The following is a 7,792-nucleotide window of genomic DNA, read 5'->3' on the forward strand; positions in this document are numbered from 1 at the left end:
ATTTAGTAGGGAGTTCTTCATAAAGACGCATTTTAGCCACAGCCAGAATGTCCTAGGATACTCAACAGAACAGTCTGAGTCTTCATTATAAAGTTCAGAATAAAATTCCCAAAAGACATCTAAAATTCCCACAAATTTGTTTTATCATCATACCAACGATATTATATACCCTAAAACTATATTTGTGATGTCCTTTTCGCTAATATTAAAGGCCAATGTCTCCCCCACTGACTATGCTCGAACATTGAGTGCTTATGATACACCCTTTCAATAATGTCTCTGAGCTGCTTTTATGCAAGCAACATCTGACCACTTAATGTTTGTAAATCTCCTTTTCCTCATCCAGGCACAGGCGAGCGGATCAAAAACACATACTCAAGCTCTAGATTTGAAAGTTGTATACACCTGTTTTCCTTTTGCCAGCGAGCTTCTTGACCACTATGACTAGTAACACTAAGCATGGCCCCCTGTATCACTACCTTAGCAGTATTATAAAGGTGTTCAGCTGGGGAGCCTCCTATAAGCTTATCTGATCATTCTTTGTTTTATCAATAACATCAATAGATCAGCACATGCAAGCTCCCTCTGTACCGATGCAGAGAGGAACCGGTGGGCAGCCATCTTCCTTGAGTGTTTGAGCAAGCCTTAACCCCTTCCCCGCTCATGACGGAACCGTTCCGTCATGAGCCACGGTTGGCGTGTGCTCATGACGGAACGGTTCCGTCATGACAATCCTGTTGGCGGCCGCTCCGCCTGCGCGGCGCTGTTTCCCCGCCTGTGCGGGGCGACAACGCAAATGGGCGGAGTCATGACGGAACCGTTCCGTCATGAGCACAGCTCAACTGTGGCTCATGACGGAGCGGCTCCGTCATGAGCACAGGCCCACCGCGCTGCCCCCCTGCCCCCCCCAGCGCTGCAGCGGAATGTCCGCAGCAGCGAAGGGGTTAAAGATTTCTCAGAGACCTCATCACTTTTGGTAAGAAAGTCTGTTTGTTCCCTGAAACAAATCCTTTATACTGCCTTTCACAGCATCTAGGGGGGCAAGATCTACACCCCTCTATTACGTGCCAAAGTGAAGCTCCACTCTTGTCACCTCCTCTCATGGCAGTCCAGGGCATTTTGTCTTATTTTCTGTTTTGCCTCTGTATCCCGGCCTCCTAGCATCTGCCACGGGTTCTGCTCTCACCATGAGCCAGCATCCAGCAGGCCACTGAGCTGCGTGCAAGGAGGAGCTTCATCCCCTGCTTCCTATGAGAAGCTGTGTGTATGGCTAAGCACTCAGTACTGCACAAAATCCAATTCTACACCCACAAGCAGGTAAACAATCAAGCCTCCATTGATGTTTTTCCGGGAAACAGCCTTTACCACGAAGGCTTTTCTACGCGTTACGTTTACAACGGTACACTTACCTCGTAAACGTATTGCTTCCACGACCGTCTTTACCATGCAAGCAAAGTCTTCACGGAACGTCTTCTTCCTCATCCGATTCAGTCCTTTTTTAGTGTCGGCGAAGACATGAGAAAAAGGCAAAAAAAAGAAAAAAGGGGCTTGGGGGGGTCTCCCACCCCCAATAAAAGCGTGGTAAAGGAATAATTGAGGTAAAGGATATGCATAGAAAAATCATTCCGTAGTAACGCATGCGTGGTAAAGGCATGCGTTGCAACGGAATGCGTAGTAACGACATATATTCGTTTTTCCTTTTCACTCCCTCGGGGAACCACATGCATCGCTCAGCAGCTGCACGAATAATGTGCTATCAAAATCATGTAAGGCAATTTATGATGACAGATCAGCAGATGCCACCCCAGGCAGCATCATTTCCACCCATCCCTATCTTTCTTAATGCAAACCTCATTAAGTAAACTGTGTTTTCGAGAGGAGTCACCCATCCCTTTATACGAGCATTGCTGGGAACTCGAGTCCACGTACAGAGTCTCAGAGACTTGGGTTAAGAGTTGAAGTCAGAGTTAATTTTGTGACCGTCACTCTTATCTACTGCAAATACACCATAACCTATTTAATTTCTGCTCTACGTTCAGCTTTGCTGTGTTATGGGGAAAGCATATACACAATTTCACATGTATTTTGAGAAACTGCATACTTATATTTTGTGGTGTAGGTTTGTATTTGAGGGTAGGTGAATGGCGATACAGGGCCTCTCCTCCACCACCCCAGAGCGAATACATTCACCTGCATGGCTTTGGTCACTCTGCTTACAATCTCAAAGTGATGTTCATCAAAAAGATCAGAGGAGTTACCACCTAAAAGTATCCCTTATAGGTGCCATCTAGAAACTTTCCATTCAATCTTTCCCTTCTGTGTCAGTTGATTCCCCCAGTCTCCCTCCCCTCTCCACCTATCCAGCTAACCACAAGCCTCCACAATGTGTCAGTTGTCAATTCTTTTCAGTCCGAGTCCTTTCCAAATGTTTGTGTGCCTCAAGGCACCATTTCACCAAGCAAAAGAAAAACCCAAAAAACTCCCTACACAATTCTCTGTTCTTCCCCTCAAGTCCTCCCTCTTATCCAGGACCATGGAGGTCCCACAACACCCTGCTGTTTTTACCTGCTCCTCCACAGGATGATACTCATCAGACTCAGATAAGCCTAGTCAACCTATCTAGCTTTTTTCTTGCTTTCTTTTTCCTGGTCTGGCAAGGTAGGCGTGGAGAGAGGGACTCTGCTGAGGGTCGGGCTTGCCGTTTCCTCCTCAATGTTGGCAGCGGGGTACTTGTTTCTGGCTGTCGCTGGTGTAGTGATATGATTCCTGGAGGCCCAAGTGTATGTCAAGCGGTGCTTAGTGGAAACTATACACACCTAAGGTGGTAGGTAATAGAGCACAGGGGTTCAGCAGAGTAACAAAGATGACGGTTAGTATTTGGCACATTGTATAGGATGGCAGAAATCGATAGGAGCATCCTCACCAGAGTTCCACTGACCACCCTCAACGTCTGCATCCTCTTCTGCAAGACGTATCTCAGTTTCTCTGGTTGAGAACATTTTATAGCTTTTTTTGTTATGACTTTAAATGGTGAATACTCCTTTAGATATATCACAGTTTAGACTTATTCTCGATCCCACAGGAAAAGCCAGCCAATGTTGAGAGCGTTGTTGAGCATCCACACAAGGTAAAACCAGATTGGGAATAGATCTGGCTTTATATACATCCATCCATTTTCGTTTCTAAGGTCAAAACAAAAAGCAATGAATTAGCAACAATACATGTGTTAGAAAACTAGAACAAAGTGTTTAATCTCATATATAACCCTAGGTTATAGGCATCTCCATAAAGACAGCTCTCACATATGCCAATGTTCAGGTTAAATGGAGAAAGCTCCCAAAAAGAGGTGCTGCAACAAAAATTGCCTATGGAAAAAGAACAGCTTTATAGAATTTCAATATCTTCAAATGGCTCAATCATTACTTTACGCCACTGGTCTCCGGGCCAGACAAGATGGTGGTATTGGGAAGAGCTGCTTGAAAGCCAGCCAGCCAGCCTAGTTCAAACTCCAAACGAGAGGCAAGTGAAGGTATTGAGATATTGGTTACTTTCAGGATAGTAATGTCTTTTTGAGATGATAAAAAAGCAAATTTTAACTGTCCACCTGAGAAAAAATGAATGGGTGGCAAAGTGAGCTAAAAACAATGATGGATTCAACCCAGATCTGTGACTGGGAGTGTGTGAAAAGTTTTGGCACTCCGCCCATCATCTCCGTGTGTTTGCTTTGTTCACTTTAAGTTGGCAGGGAATGCCCTGACGTGGGTCCCTTGCTCACTTTGCCACTGGATTCAAGCTAGCCTAGATGATGAGGGGTGTTACCCTTAAACAGGTCCCAGAATGCTTGTTTCCGCTCCAGAGAAGACCTGGCTTGGCAGTTTGGGCTGGACTGTTCCCATGAGGCACAGGGTCAAGACTGATTTGCATATAGCTGGGTCTGAACTGGGGTGGCGTAGTGAGCTAAAGAACGGTGATGGATTCATCCCAGATCTGTGACTGGGTGTGAGTGTCAGAAAGGTTTCAGTGCGCCGTCCATCATCTCCTTGTGTTTGCTTTGTTCACACCTTCAATTAAGCCATTGATCAATAGCTACTGATTACTCTACTCCACGGGCTAACCCAATATTCCTCACCAAGAAAAGAGGAAGAGGAGTATGTTCTGGAGATGCAAGAGTGCCACCTTAGAGTAGAGTACCAACTTGCCATGGATAAGTGATAGAAATCGGAGTCTCTAGTTGGCAGTGGTATACACCTGTCCAAGTAGGGACCCTACCTTCTAGTCATGGTAAGGGGATTACACAGCTGAGATAACCCCAGCTCACCACCTTGGTAGCTTGGCACGAGCAGTCAGGCTTATGTAAGAGGCAATGCGTAAAGTATTTATACATAACACACACAGTAACGCAGTGAAAACACTACAAAATGGACACCACACCTGTTTAGAAAAATAGCAAATATTTATTTAATCTAAACAAAACCAAAATGACAAAAATCCAAAATACACAAGGAAATATATGATTTTGTAAAGAATAAAGCAAAAATACAGTTCCTTGAAGTTGATAGCGCCAAACAGGGCTATCACGGAATTGTGACCAACAAATCTAACAGTTCAGTCCGACCTGGATGGAGTCGAGCGCTGGTTACAGTGTCTGGGAAGACCCGCAAACAATATCTTGGATTTGAAGAGGCCTCGAGGACCTTGTGGTGAAGTGTAGAAGTGAGGCGTCGCTTGAGTTGAGCGGCATCGGTGCTGCATGTCAGTACGGAAGTCGGTGAGCACCTGATGTCACACGCTTTGCAGATCAAACTCCATGAAGTTGAAGTCAGGAGCGCTGATGACTGCTGTGTCATCGCAGGCGGTGAGTCGTGCACTTTACGATACGGTGTCCGTGGCTTCGGTGCAGGCAGCGGCGTGGCGTCTGTTCAGCACGGTCGTCGGTTGACCCAGGGATGCGATGTTGTCACGGTCGGTATCTCGTTCTCCTCACGAGGCGGTGAGATGGGCTTCAGTGCAGGCAGCGGCGACAGGTGACGATGTCAGAGTCAGTGGTGCTGTCGTCGGCAGACCAGGGGCTATGGTGCCGTCGAGGGTGGTGACCACGGCTACAGTGTAGGCAGTGGAGTCGGTGACGGTGCGAAGCGGTGTCTTCGGTAAAAGTAGGGTTGTGTGGTTGTAGAAGTCAGTGTCCACAGCCACGGTGCAAGTAGCCTTGTTGCTGACAATGTGAAGCTTCGTCGTCACTGAGACTAGGGCTGCGGTATCATTGAGATCGGTGCTGAGCTCACCCAGTGAGCGGTCACTGTGATGGCTTCGGGAATCCTTTTCTAGAAGTTACAGCCCAGCAAACACCTCCAGTGGCCCAGAACTGGAATTGACGCCACTTGGCAAATTCAGAACTACCACCAATGGAGTCAAGGTGCTGTAGGTGAAGTCTTTGATGACCCTGAGAATTCCAACAGGACGCAAGCAGGCACAAGCCCTTTGAGAAACTTCACAAGCAGGATACACAGCAAAGTCCAGTCCTTTTCCTCTCCAAAGCAGAAGCAGCAACTCCAAGCCACCACTGCAAAGCAACACACAGCAAACGGGTAGTACTCCTCTTTACAGCCCTTCTCCTTGACAGAGTCTCCTCTCGTTCCAGAAGGGTTCTAAAAGTCTGCGGTTTTAGGTCCAATACTTATACCCCTTTTGGCCTTTGAAGTAGGCATTCTTCAAATGATTGTCTTTGCAGTGCACACATTCTTTTCCTGCCTGGTCTTATCTCCAGCCACACTCCAGGGGGCTGAAGACAGCATTGTGAGAGGCCAGGCATAGCCTTATTCAGATGTATATGACAACTCCTCCTACCACCCTAGCTTAGGAAGGCCCATCAGCCTGGTGATGGGTCATCAGGATATGCAGGGCACAGCTCAACTCCCTTTGTGTGACTGCCTAGAGTGAATGCACAAACAAACCATCTGTCAGTCTGAACCAGATGTTGATTCCACAACAGGAAGAGGCACAGGATGATAAAGCAAGAAAATGCCACTTTCTAAAAGAGGCATTTTCAAACACACAATTAAAAACCACTTTCACTAAAATATGTATTTTTAAATCCTGAGTTTTGGGCCCAAACTCCAAATCTCTCTCTCTTCCCAATTGATAGGTACACTTGCAAAATGTTGCAAGGCAGCTCCAATGATGGGAGAGATAGTCCTTGCAATAATGAAAAACAGAATTATCAGTAATTCACTATCAACACATGTAAAACATACCAGTACATGTCCTACCTTTCACATACACTGCACCCTGACCCATGGGGGGCACCCTGGGCCTACCTTAGGGGTGCCTTACATGTAGTAAAAGGGAAGGTTTGTGTCTGGCAAGTGGGTGAACTTGCCAGTTCTACATTGCAGTTTAAAAACTGCACGTGCAGATGCTGCAATGCCAGGCCTGAGACATATGTACAGGGTTACTCATGTGGGTGGCACAACCAGTGCTGCAGGCCCACTAGTAGCTTTTGATTTACAGGCCCTGGGCAACCATAGTGCACTTTACTAGGGACTTACCAGTAATTCAAATATGCTAGTTATAGAGAACCAATCCGAAGTACATATGCGCTTTAGCACTGATCCGCAGTGGTAATGTGCCCAGAGTCCTAAAGCCAACCAAAACAAGTCAGAAAAAATAGGAGGCGAAACGTGGGGGGGAGGTAAACCTGTAAGAAGAGCCAGGTCCAACAATAAGCCTACAGATAAGCCTGCCGATTTCCCAAAGGCATCCTAGATAGGTTCATCAGAGGAACATAAGAGGTGGACAGTACTGAAGAGCAAGTGAAGCCAATCACCAGATTCAAAAAACTTTATTTCGGACAAAATGTCCAAAAAAGTACATCACAGAGCAAACATTTTAAATCTAAAATTCCATCATATTGTCAGTCGTAATTAATAATAGTAAAAAACAATGATAGTTATACACACAATTTCAGATTATAAATACATTAAATTTTGGGATATAGGATTTGGACAAAGATGACACAATTAAATTTGGAAAGTGCATGGTGCAATAAATACATAAATTAGCTAAAAAAGAACCTCTGTATAAAAGGAAGCAGAAAGTTCCTATATATAAAACTATACATGAAGCAGCAAAGCGGGTAATGGATTTGCATATTTGCTACCGGGCAATCAGTTCATTATTACGAGATGTCAGATAAGCCCTTCTGGTGCACCACATTGAAAACAAAAAACCAGCCACCGAGTATACAATTGGAATGCCTGAGTCAGATTTCAGTATCCTAAATGCTTCAAGGCAGCCCCTACTGCCAAGATTCCTGCAAATCTGAGCCAACCAACGTCTCCTTGCCTTCTGATAGCCAGAACAACTAAAAAAGACATGGAGCACTGTTTCCTCGGGTTGGTCACAAGCCGGGCACTGGGTCCTTTGTTGGTCTCTCCACTTGGATGTAAAGCAGCGGAGTGGGAGTACCCCATATCTAAATTGTAAATAGAGCTTCCTAGCCGCTGGTGGAGTAATGAGATCTATTGCCAATTCAAAGCAAGGAAAATCTTTTATTTCTAAAAAAAACACTAGTACATTTCCCGATCCCAGAAGAGGTATTAAGTTGGGTTAGTCTGTAATCTTTGTAGCATGCCTTCATATGACCCTTAGATATTAACGGGCAGGCTGACTCAGGTTCAAGCCAGCAATCCCCTAAACCCATGCTGGATAAGAGGAATTTTATATGGTCAAGCACAGACTTTTTACAGCACCCCATGACCTCAATACCTCTAATAATTCCTCGCTATAGGGTATG

The sequence above is a fragment of the Triturus cristatus genome, chromosome 4_1, assembly GCF_964204655.1.
Source record: "Triturus cristatus chromosome 4_1, aTriCri1.1, whole genome shotgun sequence".
Taxonomy (NCBI): Eukaryota; Metazoa; Chordata; class Amphibia; order Caudata; family Salamandridae; genus Triturus; species Triturus cristatus.